At 40.4% G+C, this 23088-nt stretch overlaps 1 protein-coding gene across 1 annotated transcript in view; it reads right to left on the reverse strand.

The window, feature by feature from the left end:
- The window catches only part of ST8SIA1 (ST8 alpha-N-acetyl-neuraminide alpha-2,8-sialyltransferase 1), a 142238-nt gene that overhangs the window by 68706 nt on the left and 50444 nt on the right, over positions 1-23088 (reverse strand). The gene's annotated exons all lie outside the window — the stretch shown is intronic.

Below are 23088 nucleotides of genomic sequence, written 5' to 3' on the forward strand. Positions count from 1 at the left end.
ATTTCAAAAGTTCTCAAACCTGGGAGATTTTTCATGGCGGAAAGGAAAGGACTATGAAGGGCACGCACAACATTTCAAAGGTAGTGTCCAGTGATTCTTAGTCGTGGAGCACAAAATGGCAGCAGCAGCAGTAGGAACCAAGCTTCATGCCATTCATTGCTAGACTTTGCATTTTCAACTCCTGAAGTAGAAGCACCACCACAAAAACCTTTCTCTGCAAACACAGTGCATCTTCCTATAGAGGAGAACTACCCTCGAGCCCTGCCTGACCGTATCTGAGTCCTGACTTAACGTTTCTTCTATGACCACTGGTGACTTAGTTAACCTCAGTGCCTCAGTGTTCTCATTTGTAAAAATGGTACCCATCTCAGACAGTTGTTGTGAGGATTAAATGAGTTCCGTCTAGCACAAAGTAAGTGATCAATACTGTTATCTTATTTTTAATGGACTGACATTTTCTCAGCAACACAGCCTAGAAATCTTGAAGTCATTTTCTCTCAATATCCCCCTATCACCTACCTCTGTAGAGGTTCTTCTACTCTCCTCTTTGCATCCTCGTTGCTAATTTTTTTTAAAGATTTTATTTGAGAGAGAGACTGAGAGAGTGCATGTGCACATGGGTTCAGCGGCAGACTCCCTGCTGAGTGCAGAGCCCAAAATGCAGCTCCATCCCGTGACCCATGAGATCATGACCCATGAGATCAGGACCTGAGCCAAAACCAAGAGTCAGAGGCCTAACTGACTGAGCTACCCTGGCACCCCACCTCATTGCAAAACAATTTTTTTTTAAAGATTTTATTTATTTATTTGACAGAGATAGAGACAGCCAGCGAGAGAGGGAACACAAGCAGGGGGAGTGGGAGAGGAAGAAGCAGGCTCATAGCGGAGGACCCAGATGTGGGACTCGATCCCATAACGCTGGGATCACGCCCTAAACCGAAGGCAGACGCTTAACCGCTGTGCCACCCAGGCGCCCCTGCAAAAAATTTTTAATGGCTTACTGCTATTAGTCAGCTTCTAGTTCTTGCCCACCACTTATCCTTCACTCTCATGTGCTAGTTTTTCTTCCAGAACAGAAGTGATGCTATCACAGGTGTTTGCATATGTCCAAACACATAAAATCATGCACATTCAGTATGCACAGTTCTTTCTATATTGCTTATCCCTCGATAAATCTTTAAATAAAATCTAGTGCAAGACACTCCCCTACAAAAATGTACAAAATGTACCATTTTTGCCCTGCCGTCCATAGACAAAAACATTTGAGATCTTCATTGAGTCACTCAGGACTCAACACCCCAAACTCCCTGTTCTTTCTTGTTTCACACCACATCATCTAGGCTCACACTCCATATTCCCTCCACCCCATCTTACTTACTGTCCTTCTCCTCCAAAACTGCCTGAATTTCTTGTCTCCCTACATTTGTTGAGGCTGCTACAATGCCTCCTCCCTTACCCCCCCCAACTCTCCCTATCCTATTATCACCTACCAAGTCATTTTTCACCCTTAAGACCCATGAAGTGTCTGCAGGTATTATGTCCAATAAGATCCTCTACAAGTTCAAGGATTGCTCAAAAATTGAAACAGATCAGAGGAACATTAGAATTCATTTATGCTCAATGAGTCATGAGAATTATGTGTTAAAGCTGTGCACAGCAGCTTGTAAATATATGCGAAATTGAATCAAATCATTTCTTCAATACTTCAGAGACTTTCAAACTTATTATTGTTGATGTTGTTCCACTACAATAGAAGTCTTCTGTTGTTTTTCAAATAAGATCTTATGCAGAAAATCTCCATTAAAAAAACAAAAATAGAAAAACAGAAGAGAAGATGCTGTTTGAGGTGCAGGTGGGCACCTCTCTTGGTCTCTCTCTTATTTATGAAAGTGACACCCCAAGGAATCTGATGGTGCAGAAAACTACTAATCTAACCAAACTCCCCCCTACCTGGAAGTTAAGGACTACAAATATCAAGCACATTTCAGGTAAAGATATTTGGCAAGTATTTACTGAGTTCCAACCAACCATATACTAGGCCCTATATGAAGTACTGGGGCAAAACCCCTGACCTCCAGCTTAATGTTTGTTGCACTAAGATGTGGTGTGAATTAAGACATCTGTTTTGTTTTCAACCATTAAGAGTGTGCAATTACTCAGTAATGCAGCAGATTGTGAAACTGTTCATCCAATTTAACTGATGAAGCACCTTAACAACAGGTGTATCAACTGCTGGCCAATTAACTATTAAATTATTAATTTCTTAAAAAAAGCAAACCTAGTATTGTCTCACATATAACTATTCCAGGACAAAATGAAGAAATCAAGCAGAGAATATTTTCTTTGAGAATAACTGGCTCCTTCTGCTTTCCCCCCACCCCCCCCCCTTTATAAAAAAGTATCTGTTGGGGGCGCCTGGGTGGTTCAGTCCCTTAAGCGACTGACTCTTGACTTCTGCACAGGTCATGATCTCAGGGTGGTGAGATCAAGCCTGAGTCAGGCTCTCTCTGCCCCTTCCCCTACCCCCATTCATGTGTGCGCTCTGTCTCTTTCTCCCTCAAAAACAAAAAGTATCTGTCATTCCTTCCTGTGGAAAAAAAGGAAAAGAAGTTGTTTCTAGAGCATTCCTTTCTTCCCGGCACTGCTCCCTTAGTCATCTCCCAGGGCTGGCACATATAAGCCTCGGATCAGCTGAATTTTATAGCCTCTACATTCTCGATTCACATTCTTACCTCTGCTTATTTTACCCTATCTGCTTAAGTTAACTTCTCCCCCACTTTTTTAATAGTGTGGCCCACATATATCAGAATCACCCTAAAATGCATAGTAAAGATACATATTCTTGGTCCCACATCAGCTCTGGGTAAAGTATGAGAAGCTGAAGTTCCCCTACACAATTTATGTGCACAATAAAGTCTGTGACCCACCAGATTCTACCAGCTTTCAAATACAACCTAATGTCTTCCTTCTCCAGAACTTTCCCCGACCAACCTTATCTTCAGGGATCAGCATCCACAATCCCACCCACTGTCACAAAAAGAACCCTACAGCAATTCACTCCCTTTAACTGACACTCTAGACACCTAGCATTTAGTACTATTTCCTACCCATTTTGTGTATACACTCATCCCCCACAAGTGGAGAATAAGTCGCTTAAGGGTATAAATCATGTCTTGTAAATCTTAACCTCTGACATTATGTCGTGGCCACAGTAAGTACATAGATGTTTTGATTAATTGATTGATTTATCCAGAAATGCCAGGAATATAAGCAAATGCAGCAAATCTGTTAACAATTTCAGTCCGCTGGTATAAAGGTTAAGGATATGCAGCTGAGCTAACACAGTCCAGCACACAGAAGTTCCAAAATCGAATGCCTACAGAATCCAGGCAAGGAGCATGAGAGGAGTGGAAGGCAGGCAATAGGGAGTGCTAAGGACTGTGGTAAACAAAGGACACAGGACAAAACCAAAAAGATCAGGAACTACTCAGACCCTGTTAATGGGCGTAGGACCCAGTGCTGCTAGATATTCTAATTTTTTCTCTAAGCGATACTAAATTCTATGTGAAATCTCCTACTTCTTAATGTTGGCAATATACTTCAAATAATTTTTTTAATTGTAAAGGCTGAATAAAACACTTTTGAGGGCCACATTTGGCTTGCTGGTAGCCAGTTTGCATTTTAACCTCTAGAGCCCAGGCAGGGTCCCAGTCATCTTGTATTTATTCTGGGTGGGAGGTTAAAGAGAAGTATAAATCTTATTCAGAAAAATACATGTTTTAAGGAACTTTTAGCCAAAGATGGGGAAAGATTCTCTTCTTCTTGCCAGGCCCAAATGAAATAATAGGTCCTTTTTAAAGGCAGTTTGTGAAAACTCATGATTCTAAGAGACAGAATACAGACCACAGGATTTTTGAAATCTCCCTAATCTCAGTTCAAAATAACATTAAGAGATACTCAGATATTACCCACAGTGATTTCTCAGCCCTCGATGACTGAAACGTCTCATCCTAAACAGTTGTTTGTTAGCTTCTAACCAAAATGGGATCATCTTACTCATGCTGTTTAACATGATATTATGGACATCTTTTCATCATTATTTTAATACCAGCATACTATTTCACTGGGTAGGTGATTCAAAATTTAACCAATTCCTTCCTGTAAATATTTTAGGTTGTTCCCAATTTTTCACTGTGTTAAACAATGCTGCTATAAACATCTTTGAATTGTGGCAAATCCAGGAAGGTGAATAGGGAAGGAAGGGCCAACCCACTCTATTATTCCCTGTGGCCAACAATAAAGCTTGCAAAGCACCGTGCAAGAGCCTCTTCAAGACCACCTCTCGGGCACCTGGGCGGCTCAGTTGGTTAAGCATATGCCTTTGGTCCCGGTTATGATCCCAGCATCCCGGGATCGAGCCCCATGTCCGGCTCCCTGCTCAGTGGGGAGTCTGCTTCTCCTTCTCCTGCCCCTCTCCCGGCTTGTGCTCTCCCTCCCTCACTCTCTCTCTCAAACAAATAAATGAAATCTTAATACAAAAAAACAAAACAAAACAAAAAAAACCAGACCACCTCTCTACAAGATTGGTGTCCCTAACCCATCCACATAGGATACCTCAGGCTGGCACTGACCCAACACATGTAATCTTGAGCACTTGTCCAGTTATACCCTTAAAATAAATCCTTAGATGTGGAATTGCTGGGTCAGATAATAAGCACATATTTAAGGCCTTTGATCCACATCGCTAAATTACTTACCAGAAAACTGTACTGGGTTCACTGGCAACGCTTGTGCCTGAAGCACCGATGTCTCAACCTCCCTATCTAGAGACCTGGAAACAACTTGGGTCCTATCAATAAAAGCCGCTGAGTACACATTCATCCATTTCCGTAAGAAAAACACAATGGGAATCTCCTTAGGTACTATGATAGCTATTTCAGACATACCAGGGGAGAAACTTCACTGCGCTGTAATCGTTCTATGATGTATTACTTAATCTGAGAGGAAAGACAGTGCGGCTTAAGTGGGTAAATTCGGAGTTTGGTTCAACAGGTCTGAGAGCAAATTCTGACTCAGCTTGGAATCTCAGCCTGGAAGCAGTTGCTAGCTGGGAGATCTGAGCAGGTCACTTAACATGTCTCAGCCTCAGTTATGTAAAATGGTGACATATAAAATAAGCCTTATATGGTAATACATACAAAACACATAGCAAAAAGCCTGGCACATAGTAAGTTCTCGACAAACTATAGCCTTAGAGCGTACCCACAAAACCTCATCAAATTACAAAAATATAATGAACCCACTCTTTAATATTTTATTTTCCCTAATATATTTGATTTTTATTAATATTGCTTAGACATTTTACCTATTTTTTTTTTTAAGATTTTATTTATTTATTTGACAGAGATAGAGACAGCCAGCGAGAGAGGGAACACAGCCGGGGAGTGGGAGAGGAAGAAGCAGGCTCCTAGCAGAGGAGCCTGATGTGGGGCTCGATCCCATAACGCCGGGATCACGCCCTGAGCTGAAGGCAGACGCTTAACCGCTGTGCCACCCAGGCGCCCCGACATTTTACCTATATTGTTACATAGAGACTGAACTGAACAAACTTTATTATTTCTAATTTAAAATAAAAATGCCTTTTTCTTGAATTCCACATGTGAGTGAAATCATATGGTATTTGTCTTTCTCTGACTAACTTATTTCGCTTAGCATAGTAGTTTTAAGCAGTTTGTATTTATTGCTTTATTTTTACATGCGCTTGTCACAGGATAATGATTAGTGAATTGAAACATCTTTGAAAGGTCATTAAAATATCTTTTTCCCTTTGACAAAAGAGGCAGGAATATGCAATGGAAAAAAGTCTCTTCAACAAACGGTGCAGGGACAACTGGACAGTTACATGCAAAAGAATGAAACTGGACCACTTTCTTACACCATACACAAAAATAAGCTCAAAACGGATTAAGGACCTAAATGTGAGACCTGAAGCCATAAAAATCCTAGAAGAGAAGACAGGCTGTAATTTCTCTGACATCAGCCATAGCAACATTTCTCTAAATATGTCTCCCGAGGCAAGGGAAATAAAAGCAAAAATAAACTATTGGGACTACATCAAAATAAGAAGCTTCTGCATAGTGAAGGGAACACTCCACAAAACTAAAAGATAATCTACTGACTAGGAGAAGATATTTGCAAATGACATATCCAATAAAGGGTCAGTATCCAAAATACATAAAGAACTTAGACAACTCAACACCAAAAAACAAATAATCTAAATGAAAAATGGGCAGAAGACATGAATAGACATATTTCCAAAGAAGACATACAGATGGCCAACAGACATATGAAAAGATGGTCATCATCACTCATTATCACGGAAATGCAAATCACAACTATAATGAGATATCACCTTATACCTGTCAGAATGGCTAAAATCAAAAACACAAGAAACAACAAATGTTGACAAGGTTGTGGAGAAAAAGGAACCCTCATGCACTGTTGGTGAGAATGCAAACTGGTGCGGATCACTATGAAGGGTCCTCAAAAAAATAAAAATACAACTACCCTAAATCCAGTAATCCCATTACTGGGTATTTACCAAAGAATACAAAAACACTAATTCAAAAGGATATATGCCTCCCTATATTTATTGTAGCATTGTTTACAGTACAAATTATGGAAGCAGCCCAAGTGTCCATCAATAGATGAATGGGTAAAGAAGAGTGGTATATATACACAATGGAATGTTATTCAACCATCAAAAAGAATGAAATCTTGCCGTTTGCAACAACATGGATGGAGCTAGAAAGTTTAGTGCTAAGTGAAATAAGTCAGTCAGAGAAAGACAAATACCGTATGATTTCACTCATATGTGGAATTTAAGAAACAAATCAAAGAAACAAAGGAAAAAAAGTAAAGAAACAAACCAAAAAACAGACTTAACTCTAGAGAAGAAACAGATGGTTACCAAATGGGAGACGGGTGGCGGGATGGATTAAATAGGTGAAGGGGATTAAGAGTACACTTATGACGAGCACTGAGTGATGTACAGAATTGCTGAATCACTATATTGTACACCTGAAACTAATATAACACTGTATGTTAACTATACTGGAATTAGAATTAAAGACAATAAAAAAATTTTAAGTAGATATTTTTTTCTATTTATTTGGCCATATTCAACTTGCATCCATTCTTCCTAGCACCCTGTCCCTCGTGGAATTTTGGCAGCCTTTCACGTACTGTAGTGTAAGTCCATGATGTCTACATTTCCCATACACACAGAGATTTCCTTTTTCTTTTTTGCACTTACCAGTAGGTTTCTCGAGTAAATGAAGCTTTCATTGTTCTGACAGCAGTGGCTTTGATGGACCATTTGGCTCACATATCCCATAATTGACTCAGTGAGAAAAAAATGTACATTCACAGGGTGATTTTCGAGGCTAGAATGATTTCCTTTCAAGTGTACTAAACATAACGCCAAGCCCCAAGGAAGCACTGGCAATAGAAAGTTCGGGGTTGGCCAATCTAATCCTCAGCACTTCTCAAGCACGTCTTAATTGAAGAAAACTTTGCAGATGGAACAGTAACAATACAGACTCCATATTTATACACATAACATAATACATCAAATCATTATCAGTCATCTTCTAAGTGCCCAGGTCGTGGAAATAGCTCTCAAGTCATGGAGGACATAACGGTTAAGGATACAAATTATATAGTCAGAGATTCTGCCACTTACTAACCATGTGACCTTAAGATGGTTACTGAACCTCTCTTAGCCTCAGCTTTCTCTTCTTCTAAAATGAGGGTAAATAAAAGAAACTACCTCCATGGAGGCATTAAGAGAATTAATAAAGGGATAGTTATAAAAAGTGCCAAGCCTGGCACTTAGAAATCACTCCGTAAATATTAGCTATTAATAACTTTAAAGTATGAAAGCTCCAATAACCATATTGCTATGATCTCTTTCCTGGTTTTCTAGAATTTTTTCAGTGCCCTCTTCCCCCACATCTGCCCGTCCTGTCCCCATTCACTATGCACCCCCTCCGGTGTTCTGCTTACAGCTGCTCTCAACCATCTGGAAATGTGATTCACCAAGAGTCCCGTGGTATAATACAACCTAAAACACAAAATTTGTGTTTCCCTCAGGCACTCTCTTTTTAAGGACATGACATTATCTATGACATTTTGTTGCCACTATTTTTATTAAAATGATAATAGTTTGCCTTTTTCCAACCAAGTTTCCTAGCCCTTTATCTACCTCACATCTTCTAAGTCCTTACCACTATTTATTTCCCTACACATAAATCTTCGTCTTCTGAATCTTTCCTTGCCTCTATTTGTTCATTATAGAAAAGGTCAGCAATGAAATTATTAAATGCCTTAATAATTTAATGATTGTCGATTTACTTTTAACTTTTGACCCATTCCGTTCTTTCTTCTGAACACTGCAGAACATTTCGCTTCTCCTGTTATGGCCACATCCATGAAATGTGATTACAATGCCAAAAAAAGAAGTTTTAGAGGATAATTTGTGTCCTTTACTAATTTCTAGAATAGTCACAAAGTTTTCAAGTCAAAGGATGATTGTTCCAACTGCCGACACTACAGAGTAATCTAGTGTCTCTAATCTGGCTGAAATTTCTTTCCTCTCTAGATTTCCAAGAGGTTAAAAAATTATTACTGCCTCTGGCAAGAGGTTGTTTGGAAGCCATATTGATTGGCTTGTTTCCTAAGCCTATTGGCTCACAGGGCTACAAAGACTAAAAAATGTTTTCCTTCAGTAGCTGAGCCAAGACAACTTGAAAACAAGCAAGGCAGCAGTATGCTAATTTAAAAGATGGTGGTATTATAATATCCATGATTTCAAAATACAAATCCCACACATTCATTTTGTGGGGAAATTGGTGCAGGAATATCTGATGGTTGAAAGACTGAGGAAAACAGAGAGCACCACGGCCTCAACACAGGGGCCTGGAGCCTGGGGGTACCAAGTCACGACAGGGAGGAAACCCAGGAGTCACCCCCACTCTTGGCTCCATCGTTGCTTCCACCATGTAGTTCTGATTGGACAGAGGGCAGAGACTGGCCAAGTTGACATCTCTGATAGTGATTTTAAATCTTCAGAAGGAGAAGGAATTTCTCCACTGTGGTGTCTCTTAAGATTGATTTCATTGTGGTACCTGGGACTGGTATTGATAAGTAACCACACATAGGCAAAACCTAGCTGCAGCAACAAAAGGGGCTCAGTGTAACCCTGTTTGACCGTCTCCACAGTCTTCTCTTAAGGCCCAGTCTGAGACAGGCCTTCTCAGGTTTCCCAGAGCAGATTGCTTCCACTGTGGGGGTTTTCCTCTCCACTTTAAGTCTCTCTATATTTATACCAAAATGTAGGCTGTGGGGTCTAGCAGAATTACAGCCAGTGATTTTACAGCAAAACCAAGCAGCCCCATTCTTTCTTTCTTTCAGTCAGTCAGTCAGTCAGTCATTTCACTAAAATGTACTGAATCTCCATACGTCCCAGGTATTATGTTAATAATTGAGGTACTACAGATCCCTATCCTCCCAGATTAAACCCTGTTCCTGGGGAGCTTCCCAGCTAGTGAGAGAGAAAGACAGAATCTTGAATCAAACACTTAAAAAACTGACTACAAAGTTGCACGAGAGATAGCTGGTGTTTCCTCAGGGAAGGCCCCCCTGAGGAAATGATACTCAAACAGGATCTAAGGGATTAGCATAAGTGAACCAGGTAAGAGGGGACAAGAGTCTCCCAGAAAGAGACAGTGTGTTGAAAACCTCTAGAGAAAGAGTCTAGTGTTTATGAGGAGCTGAAAGAAGGCAAGTAAGACAAAGTGTAAAGGTGAGAAGGGAACACTGTGGAATTGCGTGCTGGAGCCACAGGCGGGGACCAGATCAGGAAGAGCCTCGTGGGCGGAAGGAGTTAGCCTCATGCTGAAATCAATGCGAAGCTAATCCAGGGTTTTAAGCAAAGTGATGGCATTATCTGATTCGCATTTTAAAACAATAACTCAGGCTACAGTGTGGAAATAGACTGGAGAGGAAGACGGATTAGATATAAGAAGGCCAATAAGAGACTATTGCAAAATTCCAAGTAAGAGGTCATTGTCATCTGGAATAGGATGGTAGAGGCAAGGGAGGGGGATAAGATATAGATACAAGAAAGAGAAAGAAATGATTTTCACAAACTTCAAAATGTCCTTTAGCTTTATTCAGTAACAATTTCTTTCCTTTTTTTTAAATTTGGATTTTATTTATTTATTAGAGCCGAGAGAAAGAGAGAGAACACAAGCAGGGGAAGTGGGCAGGCAGAGGGAGAAGCAGACTCCCTGCTGAGGAAGGAGCCCGATGTGGGGCTCGATCCCAGGACCCTGGGATCATGACCTGAGCTGAAGGCAGATGCTTAACTGACTGAGCCACTCAAGCAACCCTCAATAACAATTTCTTAATAATATATGTCTTCCCTATGATCCAGCAATTGCACCACTAGGTGTTTACCCAAAGGATAAAAAACACTGATATAAAGGATTACATGCACCCCGATGTTTATAGCAGCATTATCAACAATAGCCAAACTATGGAAAGAGCCCAAATGTCCATCAACTCATGAACAGATAAAGAAGATGTGATACATATATACAATGGAATATTACTCAGCCCTAAAAAAAGAATGAAATCTTGCCATTTGCAATAACATGGATGGAGCTAGAGTGTATTATGATAAGCAAAATAAGTCAGAGAAAGACAAGTACCATATGATTTCACTCATGTGAAATTCAAGAAATGAAATGGATGAACATAGGGTAACAAAAAGAGAGGCAAACCATGAAACAGACTCTTACAGAGAACAAACTGAGGGTTGCTAGAGGGAAGTGGGTGCGGGGATGGATTAAATGGATGATGGGGATTAAGGAGGGAACTTGTGATGAGTACTGGGTGTCATATGATAAGTGATGAATCACTAAATTCTACTCCTGAAACTAATATTACAATATATGTTAACTAATTGGAATTTAAATAAAAACTTGAAATTACAATAAATAAATAAACCCTCATCAAAAAAATAAGTAAATAAAATAAAAAATAAAAAAAACATATGTTTTAAAAGTGAATAAGAATAGCAAAAACAAAAGCAAAGTAACTACATATCCAGCACTAAAGCTGTGGCTTAACTTTAAAATCATATGACCTTGTCATCTCAGGGAAGTTCTGAGCACCACCAGAGTGACTATGGACACTCCATCCAGCACTCTGCATTACTGTTATCACCAGACCCTCCTCTTTTTCTAATGCTGTTGCCTGTGAGCAACTGATCCTGGGTCATTTTAGTGAGGAACACAACACCGCCTTCCAAAAGAATTAGGCTGACACATGTGGTTGCAAAGGTTCTGAAAGATCAGACATCCATTCTATTGCTCATTCAGCACGTTTTCATTTACCACCTGCTCTACTATGTTCCAGGCACTGTCAAGATTCTGCCCTCGAGGGGCTCACAGTCTGCTGAGCATAAAGCATGTGAACAAGTAATTGTTATTCAACAGCACAGTAACAGAGATGTACGCAAATTATGGGGGTTAAAAAGAACAGATTTTAAATTGAGATGGCAGGGCAATAGAGATTTAGGAGAGGGAACCGGGAAGGTTTTACAGACATAAAGATGCTTTAGCTGGATCTTAGAAGATATACAAGAATTCATCAGATAGACAGGGAAAGGAAGGGCATTCTGCACGGGGGAAAACAGCATGTGCATATGTGAAAATTTGTGATAGGAAATGCAAGTCACTTGGTAATTACAGAGTACAAAGAAATGAAGAGCAGGAGAAAGAAGGTGGTGGCAATTAATATACTCATATGATCTTATATTCCTGAGAGTGCATATGGTAAAGGCCCTATGTGCCATCCTACAAAGTTTGAACTGCATCCTCTAGATGGTAAACAAGAAGGGTTAACTTGTCCAAGACTGATCGTCTGCAGTCCAAAAAAAGAAGTGGCCTCCAGTAAAGTTCTCTGGAAACCAGCAGGGGCCCAGTGCTGAAGGCCCCCAATCCTGGCCAATAGCAAGGCTGGGATCCTGGCACTCCATGCCAGGAAAGAGGACAGCTCTTGTCCAACCATGAGCTGACTGATACATCCTCTTCTGGTCAAGCTACGTCATTCACTTGCATCTGCAAGGTCTGTCCCCTAGCTGCCAGTCATGGCTACAGACGGCCTTCCATTACGCATGAACACTGAGCTGATAAATCAGGCCGAAGACAAGGTTCTATTCCTATCCTAGTACTATTCTATCACACCAGTCTTTGAATCACATCAGGGAAGGGGTTAGTGCATCTATTCCTAATTAGACAACTAAAAAGCCCAGCTCAGTTTCAGGTTCCCTTTCCTAGAGTCTAGGACATCTAGAATTCCATCATTCCTAATCATATAAAGGCACAGAGTATCTGATGTGTCAGATAACAGGGTATCTGCTAGCTGCTACTTAGCCTTCTCCTGAGTTTTCTCCAGTAAAAACTGCTCCCACAAGCTTGGTCAGTGTGTTGTGTGGCCACTTCCTCTTGCTTCCATGGCGGGCAGTGAGGAGAGAAGTAAACAGATTTACATTTTATAATGACAACATTGGTAGCAGGGTGAAGGATACTCCAGGGAGTCAAGTTCATAATAGTGAAACTGTTAGAGAGTTCTTGAACTAGTCCACCTAATGCCAATAAATGTTGAACTAACAGTGGTAGAGAAGCAAGAAAAGAGGGGATAAGCTCCAGAGATAGTTACAAAATAAAATTGGATTTGGATAGTGGTTAGTATGGAGGATGGATTCAAACTTAAGACCCAGGTGTCCAGATTAAGTGATTGAGTGGGTCATTATCTGGGACAGAGAACAGAGAAAAGAAGTAGGATGGGAAGGGGAGGAGTTGAATTCTGAACATGTGAAAGGTAGGGAACATATGGGCCACTGAAGATAGTACCCAATGGGAGAAGGGACTGAGTCTGTTTTTATTCCATTTTATCATTATTTCCCCAGGAACTCTCACCTAGCACCCAGTAGTAGTTGCTCAATAAATACCTAAAGGAAAGGTTGAACATTTATTTTATATAGAATCATCAAAATTTTAGCAAAGCATAGTTTTGCTGGCAGTATTCATGTAAGTGGTAAGTCCAACAAATGTGAAAGGGAATTTCAGATGCTTCAAAGCCTTATTTTACATTTAGTTTTAACTCTGACTTTATTTTGTAGATTCTTGATTTGTTCTAAATTTCATGGGTCGTATAGAGGGACTATATTTTTTCCTGAGGCCACTAATATCACAGGCCTTTGGATTTAAAGAAAACTTCCAACAATCCCTATCTTGGTTAACTAGAAGACCCGTGAACCACAGTGATCTCAGTTCTTGTTGACCTTTTGTGATGCTGTCAAAGTCTATGTCAGGCTCTAACAAAAAGAAACAATTGGCAAATTTAAATTATGGCTTCAGAATTAACAATACTATCTGAGGGGCGCCTGGGTGGCACAGCGGTTAAGCGCCTGCCTTCGGCTCAGGGCGTGATCCCGGCGTTCTGGGATCGAGCCCCACATCAGGCTCCTCCGCTATGAGCCTGCTTCTTCCTCTCCCACTCCCCCTGCTTGTGCTCCCTCTCTCGCTGGCTGTCTCTATCTCTGTCGAATAAATAAATAAAATCTTTAAAAAAAAAAACACAATACTATCTGAATATAGGCTATCATTTGAATAGTTGATTAGATCCAAAATGTATATAAAATCAGAATAGACTGAACCCCAGGAAAAGAAAATTTAACCAAAATAATTAGATCATGTGTATTTTATAAGAAGCTGTTAACCAGTGCTTTATTAGTAGCAGAACACCTCAGATAAAAAAGATTATTGAATACATTTGATTTGCAATTGCCTTTTTCTTGGCACCTTTTCTTTTTTCTTAGCAAAGAACTAAAATTCTGAGGCTGGGTAGACAGAAATAACATTTAGGGGGAAAAATCCTATGCATAAGAGTTTTCAGAATAGGGGTACCTGGGGGGCCCAGTCGATTAAGCCTTTGACTCTTGATCTCGTCTCCAGTCATGATCTCAGGGCTGTGAGACTGAGCCCCACATGGGGCACTGCGCTCAATGGGGAGTCTGCTTGAGATTCTCTCTCTCCCTTTTCCCTTACCCCACTCGCACATGCTCTCTCTAAAATAAATAAATCTTTTTTTTTAAAGAAAGGGGGTTTTCAGAATATAAAATGTTGGTTATCCCCCAAAAGCACACTGTTTCCTTTACAGTCAGCAGAAGTGACCCACACCCTTATCCTCTCGCCACCTACATTTCTCCACGACGCTTATCCTCTCACCTGTTTTTCTGACAAGCTGTCAGTACAATGTCTAAACTAACCATCGGCCCAGACTCTCTCCTTTACTTAGCTGCTGCTCCCTCCACTCTGTCAGTCTCCACAGAGCTAGGCCTAGGAGGGAACCTTATGTTTCTGTCTGAAAAATTCCGCTTTATCAGGCTTCATTCTCAGCCTCTGTATACATCCTAAACCCACATCTGGGGCCACTGCAGATTCAGCCTGAGCCCAGGGAAATGTGGATCAATCCTGGCCATTAGCGGAATGGTTTGGCAAGTGGTCAGCCACAGCTGTGGAAATCACCATCAAGTTATGCCTGTGGTCTTCTAGCCTGGACTTTGAGGTGTGGCTCCGGGAACTTGGCTTCCGTCTTATTTTCAAAACACAGCCCCAGGGTGCCCTTCCAGATTATCAGTGCCCAGCTCACACGCAGTCCCAGAACCGTGCTTCAACCTGTTCTCAAAAACAGTCCCTAATTATGAGCCCAATGCTGGGGACCCCACCTTGTTCCCCTGAGTGGCTGCCTTCACTAAATGATCCATTCCCAAGCCTCTAGAAGGGTGGGTCCTGCCTTCTTCTGGCCATTACCTCTTGGAAGCTTCCAGTTACTAAAACCTCCAGCCTAGAGGATGGGAACTTGAAGTGCATTGCTATCCTCACCCCACCAACTCCCCCATCCTGTTGGGCAAGTCAACCCAGAAGTTCAGAATCCTGCAGATCACAAGATGTGATCATAGGCCATGAGGGATGACAAGCTTACTGTGCTATCTCCCATGTGAAAATTACAGGCCAATCAGCACAGGAGAGACTGAACTGATCTGAACAAGTACAGACATTAAGAAAATGTTCTCTGTACTCACCGGTAACTCTTCATTCCCTGACCAAATTAATTAAGCCAGAGAAGTCAGTGTTGATATGATACCTCTCTATAAGTTAATCGAATGTATCTTTATGCATTTAAGAGATATCCTTGGATTGAGTCCCGAGTTGGGCTCCCTGCTCAGTGGGGAGCCTGTTTCTCCCTGTCCCTCTGATGCTCCTACTTGTGTTCGCACTCTCTCTCTCTGCCAAATAAATAAAATCTAAAAAAAAAAATGTCTAATATAATTAAGAAGTGCAAATAAACATTTCAATAGCAGAAATGAAGCAGAGGCCTACTGGCATGCAAATGCTCAAAACTAAAGCAAAATCAGATGGAAATTCCCTTCTACAGCTGGACCTTTGTCTATAAGAAGGACCAAGATAAAGAAACCAACTGAAAAAAAAAAAAGGATATACAAGCTTTTTCTACAGGAAAACTCTTTCATGTCACCAAACCTAAGAAGAAAATGTTATGCAGAACATTAACACCTCCTGAAAAAAGTTATCACTCCCATCAGACCTACTGAATGAGATTTGACTCAGTGGTAATTGGCGTCATGCATCCTTTTCAATTGTTCCCAGGCAGCTAGAAGCCTGAGCCATAATCAATCTTTGTACTAAATTTTGCACACTGTCAAATATTTTAGAAAGGTCTGCACCTTGGCACAATAGACCATTCCTTACATTTAATTTTCATTTTGTTCTCAACCATAGAAAATCCATGAATGTTCACTAAAGAAAGGTCTTAATTTGTAATTATTTCTACATTTGCAAAATAAGGAAACTTAGAGTTTACCTTCAGCTCCACTGTGGGGCAACTCCATGTACTAACTCACTTCTAATCATCTGCTTTCCTTTGCTACGAAGGTAACAGATATTTAGATGTCCTGTGACAATCCACTCTCCTTACCTCCTCAGTTACACAGCAATTTGAAGAATACTGGATATGAATTCATTGTTTAGATACACGATTTTAATTCACTAAAAATTAATAACTTATACTGCACTTTCAGCTTATCATAATTATTATCCAAATACAATGATACAAAAGTACAACTGGTAGAGTCTGTAGCATTCTCCATTACTACTTTATATTTCCCTAAGTCCCCAACTCAACAGATTTATCTCTTCTTACTACTCACCGGACTGGAAAATTAACATCACTCCCTTTTCTAGCAGTGTTTTTTTATTCCCCCATTGGTTTTTAGCATTACCAAAATGTCAAAGAAATGCTTGCATGCCACAAAAGCTTTAGCAGATAATAACAGTAACATTATTATATGTTTGTATAGCATCTTCATTACAAAGCACTTTTATATCCATAATCTCATTTTAACTTTGTTTCTCATAATAACACTGAAATATGAAGACCAGGTATTTTTAGTCCTGAATTGAATAAAATTCAGGCTGACAACAGGTACATGCCTTGTCTGGAATCAGAAATGTCATCATATGAAGGCCAGGTCTAGAACCCAGATCTTTAAATTCCATTCCCGACACAGTTCTCTAACATTGGCACTCGGGCAAGAGCAATAGAGTAAATGACCTGAATTATTTAATGGTGGTGGGATCATGTTCTGGATTCCTGTAATAAAGAAGCGATGTGCAAAGAATAACTTGCTTCCCTTTGAGAACCTGGATTTCTCTATTATAGATGCAATACTGTGGTTTATAAGAAATATATATATTTCATCATTCAGATGACCAAAAATATTTCTCATATATATTTGGTCTTCATCCACAGTTCCTGTCTCACAGGTCCCAAAACCCTTGGAATCTCCTGAGTGGTAAGAGCATTGGTAGCAACTGTTATCATAATATTTGGTCTCTTGCCCTCAGTTCCTGAAATCCCTTCAGAATTATAAAAAAGAAATGGATGTCTTGTTATTCATAACAAGCCCCTTTCCACCACAGCGAAGTTTATGTTAATGAGGTGACTTCTGGAAAGCAACTAAGGGTGGGGGATGGTTGCCAGAGAACCAACCATGAATAGAGGACTAGAAATTTCAGTCCCACCCCCTGACTTCTGGGGAGGGGAAAGGGGCTAGAGGTTGGATCGATCACCAGTGGTCAATCATTTCATCATGCCCTATGTAATGAAGCCTCCATAAAACCCCAAAAGGATGGGGTTCAGAGAGCTTCCAGGTTAATGGACTTGAAAACTTCAACCTGCCATCATGGAGGGCCCCAAGTGTCACAAGAACAGAAGCTCCTTTGTCTGGGACATCATCCAGTCTTCATCTGGCGGTTGACTGTACCCTTTAATATCCTTTGTAGTTAATCAGTGAGTAAGCAGATTTTCTGAGTTCTGTGAGCTATTCTAGCAAATTAATCGAACTCAAGGAGAGGTCATGGGAACCTCTGATCTGTAGCCATTCAGTCAAGAAGCACAGGTAACAACTTCGACTTAGCAGCTGGGGTCTGAAGTAGAAGGTGGTCTTGTGGGACTGAGACCTTTGTCTATGGAACATGATGCTATCACCGGGTAGGTAGTGTCAGAACTGAGTTGAATTGGAAGACACCCAGCTGGTGTCTGAGAACTGCTTGGTAATGTGGGAAGCCTCCACACACATGTTGAAATTGGGTCCAGGAACCCACTTAATAGAAATCAAAATAATGGTACTGGTCTTATTTCTCCTTTCATTATGGACCACCAGGGAGCTCAAAGTCAAAGGGAAACTACAGAGCCATACTGGAAACCAGTTTCAAAGGGAAGCTACAGTACTGTATAGGATTTCACAACCTGCATACCTACACTTTATTTTTTTTCTCTCAAATATCTGCAAAAGAAATTTCTCCATTTCTTCTAAGAATTTGTATAATGGAAGTGAAATACCTTTAAATGGTTTTAAGGTGACTGAGTGATAAGAATGAACAACTAATCCATCAGAACCAATGTCTTTTTAAGAAAATAAAAACAAATAAGCAAGATAATAAACAATGGAAGCTTTGAAATCAGGCCAGGTGTCAGATCCCAGCCCTTCTACTTGCCAGCTCTGGAACCTTGAGTAAGTTTACTAACCCTTCTCGGTCTGTGTCATCCATGAAATGAAGACAATAAGAATGTCCATACGGAGTTGCTATAACAATAGCATGAGATAACATGAGAAGAAACTGAGGCAGACAGACTAGACCAGCACATTTAGTGCATTTCCTAGGGCTGAAATACTGAAATTCCCAGCCTCTCTTGCACCCTACACATGCCCACATGATTGTATCCTAACCACTGACACATCAGCAGGATATGTTCCATATTCCCTCTTCTCTTTCCTCCTTCCTCCTAGTGGGATCCTGGGCCAAGACTGGAAGGTGCCTTGGCCATCAACTAACGACATTCAAGCATCAGGACAGGAGTCTGGGAGCTTGATGGCACCGTATAGCCATCATCTGACCCTCAACTACCCACCGGCTAGTTCCTTATTTGGGGAGATAAATAAGCACCTATTTCATTAAGGCTCTGTGACAAGTTTCTGTTATAAAGGAGGCAAACATAAGCTTGACAACATGAACCTAACACAGACTTGGCAAAGATCTATGCCCACCAAACATTAGTCCCCTTAGTTTCCTTCTAGTCAAAAAGGTATGTGATTGGAAAAATGATCACAATAATATTGGTAAGTAAAAAAACAAGTTACCAATTGCTGTAGATTATGTAGTATAATCCAAATTTCATTAGCAGGAAAAAAAAATTGCTGTGAGACTCAGGGGCTCCAGGGGCTCAGATGATTCTATTAAGCACATGACTGTGAAGGAAAAAAAATGTGTATTTTCATTTTAACAAAGCCATTTAGACAAAACTACTTCAGAACGTCCTGCTGGGTTTCCCACAGGCCAAGGGCAATGAGGGTCCAGGCCAAGTGGAACGTGTCAGAGAGCTTATGGCAACCAGAGGAGCTGGAAATGAGAGTGTCTGGGGTGCATTAATGATGCTTTGTGATTCTTTACAAACGGCCTTGGGTGGATATTCTGAGAAAAAATGGCTAGTCTGGCTTGTGATTTATATCACATGACCATTCAGCACAATATAAGAGAATAGTGAGCTGACCGTGTTTTTATTACACCAAAAGGAAATATTTTTCAGATTATAACTGCCCAGTTGTGGTTTCTAACATTCCTGCTGCTCCCTCGCTCATTTGCAAGGAAATTTATGCTTTTTCTGGGCATGAATATGTTTCAGGTCAAAATAGTATTTATTTAGGTAATATCTACACACATGAGACCATGCATGCTTAAAAGGGACAGTCTCTGGCAAAGCAAGAAGGAAGTGGGGACCCAGGGGATGGGAGTATTCTCAAAGTAGGAACACTTACTATCACAATGTCCCCTCTAAACACACACACACACACACACACACACACACACACACACATTCTAGAATAATCTATGTAAGGGTTAAAATTCAGCCCTTTAAGCCTAATAATATTCAGCCAATACTTCATGAAAATACATTTATAGAGCCATTTGGAAATAGCTGCATTAAAATGTCCTGCTTGGTCTCCAATTGTTCAAGCAAGGGCACTGCAGGAGATTACCCCAGGCAGGACAAAGACAGGGAGCCCTAGGCAAACACAAGCAGCTGGAAATGAGTATCTCTATCAAGTGGGAAACCCTGCACTAGGCCAATACTGAAAAAATACTCTTGTTCCTCAAAAGCTCACAAGATGGTATTGAGATCAGCAGATAAGGGCTTTCAGAAAACTGTAATATGTGGATATGTAGCTATGTAGATAACTGTGTATGAGATAGAATTGAATGAATTTGATAATAACACTATAGAAGTTATGGGAGGTCCAAATAAGAAATAACTAGTTGAAAGGAAGAGAGAAAGAAAGAAGGAATTGTGGGGGCGCCTGGGTGGCACAGCGGTTAAGCGTCTGCCTTCGGCTCAGGGCGTGATCCCGGCGTTATGGGATCGAGCCCCACATCAGGCTCTTCCACTATGAGCCTGCTTCTTCCTCTCCCACTCCCCCTGCTTGTGTTCCCTCTCTCGCTGGCTGTCTCTATCTCTGTTGAATAAATAAATAAAATCTTTAAAAAAAAAAAAAAGAAAGAAGGAATTGTAATGAAGGAGATTCGCTGTGGCATCTCAAAGCACACTGGCGGGGCGCCTGAGTGGCTCAGTCGGTTAAGTGACTAAGCCTTCAGCTTAGGGCATGGTCCTAGGGTCCTGGGATCGAGCTCCACATCAGGCTGCATCAGGCTCCTTGCTCAGCAGGGGAGCCTGATTCTCTCTCTCCCTCTCCCTGCCACTCCCCTTGCTTTTGCTCTCTCTCTGTCTGTCAAATAAATAAATACAATCTTTAAAACATAATAAATAAATAAATAAATAAATAAATAAAAGCACACTGGCTCTCCATAGGACCCTCCTTGGACCCTCCAGCCTTGATTCAGAACCTGCTAACTTTCCACAATACAAAGAGGATCTCGTATCGCTTCTTGGCAACAATCACAGGAGCAAGAAAAAAACAGTGGATAAAGGTAGGCAATGGAATAACAATAATGATGATAGCTAACATATACTGAGCATTTGGGGGAAGTGTAATAAAATTAAAATTAACATGTTAAAGTATATAATTTAAAATGGGATGCAGAATTGTACATCTGAGTTAGAGTGTGAGTGATTTGGCACATTTTGCCGAAATTCAGGGAAAGAAGGGATGCTTTGTTCACCAACAACACAGAGCCTAGCCCACTCAGCTCTATTTCTGCCTAACTAGCACACACAACTTTCTTCCCATAGGAATATGAATGAAGCATATCAGTTAACTGGTAACTTAGCTTCCTGATAACAAAGTAAGAATATTTCACTAAGGAATAATAATGGAGTAAGGGCACAGGGATATATACCATCCTTTATATTGCTGCAAAGTGATTTTCCAGGATTTCTATAAATTAGTCATTTCAGAATCTCAGCAGAAAAATACACACATAACTTAAAAAAAAAACTATTCATTGAATTGGTTTAGTTCTTTGTCATGACTGTGCACACACAGAATGATGTAGTGACTTCTGCTTCCTAAGAAAAACCATTTTTCCTTATTATTCAGGGATGGCTCCTTGGTCTTGCAACCACCACAAAGCAGCACAGAATTCATGTGCACACACTTTAAAAAGGAAATGTTTCCTGCTATCTTACTGCTGCAACTGACAGATAAGATGGGACTCTAGTTTGTATTTCTTTAATCATCTCTTTTCTTCAAATCTATTTGCTAGCACAAAGTTGGAAGTCAGTTGGGATGACTGAAAGCCCTCGTGTATAAAAAGACTATTTTGGATTTCTTTTAAAATTTTTTTATTTGATGGGCTTTAAAGAAGATTGCTTCCTTATCTCTTCTTCACTTCATAGCAAGTTGTTATCTGGTTTTGTACATAAAGGATACCATGGATTGGCTTGTTCCCCGTCTATTCCATCTTTTTTCTAGCTTCCTGCGAAGCTTGATTATTTTAAAAACTGCCTCTCCTGGATTTCTCTGCAACTAATATTCCAGATGCAAATTTATCTTACCCATTAGATGCACTTGAGGGAGATCTGGAAGGAGAAGATGAATTGGAACCCATCTTCCTGACTCTCTTTCTGTCACAAACAGTTGTGACCATGTTAATGGCAATGGCAGCTAGGGCTTTCTAATCTCTTAACCACAGTTATAGCAGTAAATTCTTGAACTAAGTAATTCCAGGACTCACCTCTTGACTCCCACTTCTCCATTCTTCTAATGCTTTTTTAAGCACCTAATTCCCAATAAGAAATATCTTTCTGCTAAAAAATACCTAGGAAGATTTCTGTTCCCTGCCTTAAACCCTGACTAATGCAATTATATCTTTCATTCCTTAATCTGAAGATGCAATATATGAACCAGGATTTTTACATCATGCTTTGTGTTTTCAAAGTACATGGAAATGCATTATCCACATTGATCCTGACCACAATTCTCTGCAGTGGGAGAACAGGTACTGCTCTCTCACTGTACAGATGAGAAAGCTGAGTCTTGGAAGAATTAAGTGACTTAGCGGGGCATTCGGATAGTAAGAAATGGAGAAGAAATTCGATCTCACATTTTATGACTTTTAGTAATTTCCTTTGACACTGAGAACTCCCAAAAGCAAATGGAGAAGAGAGAGAAAACACATGGATGATGGCCATGAATCAACCCTTCTATTTTCCTACTTTAAAATTAAAAAAAAAAATTTTAAAACATCATCACATACTAAGACCATTAAGTTTGACTAAAGCATCTCCAGATGAACTAGCAGAGATGGGCTATTTCATGGAGAATGTGTCTTTGGATTTGGTAGAGCCTATGACTCAACTTTATCAGCTCCCTCCTTTGAAGACTCACTGCTATTAACAGATATATGTAAGGTCCAGTTCTGTTTTCCAACTCTGTGAACTCCCTTTCTGGCTAATCATCTGGTCAAACCAAGAATGGCTGGAAGACTTGGGGAGGCCAAGCTTCAAGTCTCCATTTCTCTCTAATGGCGGTTTCACCTAAGAACCACCCCCCTCTCCAACTAGGGTTCCTTAGAAATAACGATTTCTCTATCTTTCCCTTTCACTGCATATGTTTTAGTAAAACATTTGATTTCATTGCTCAGAAACCAAGAATGAAAACCTTAAGTAAACAAGGCTTGATTTAGACTACTTCAAAAGTGGTGGAATTCTCTCTCTCCATATCTACCACTCCTCCACTTCAGAACAGTGTCTAACCACAGGGTTAAGATCCAAGAGCTCTAAGAAGCAAACTTCTGACCATATGGTCCCCAGTCCCTGAGAGTAACACCAGTCCTAAGAAAACATTCCAGTATTAAAAATCTTCAAGATCATTCCACAGCCAACCTCGAAACGCTAGAATTCCACAATTCCTGACCTTGC

Source organism: Ursus arctos, unplaced genomic scaffold, assembly GCF_023065955.2.
Source record: "Ursus arctos isolate Adak ecotype North America unplaced genomic scaffold, UrsArc2.0 scaffold_26, whole genome shotgun sequence".
Classification (NCBI taxonomy): domain Eukaryota; kingdom Metazoa; phylum Chordata; class Mammalia; order Carnivora; family Ursidae; genus Ursus; species Ursus arctos.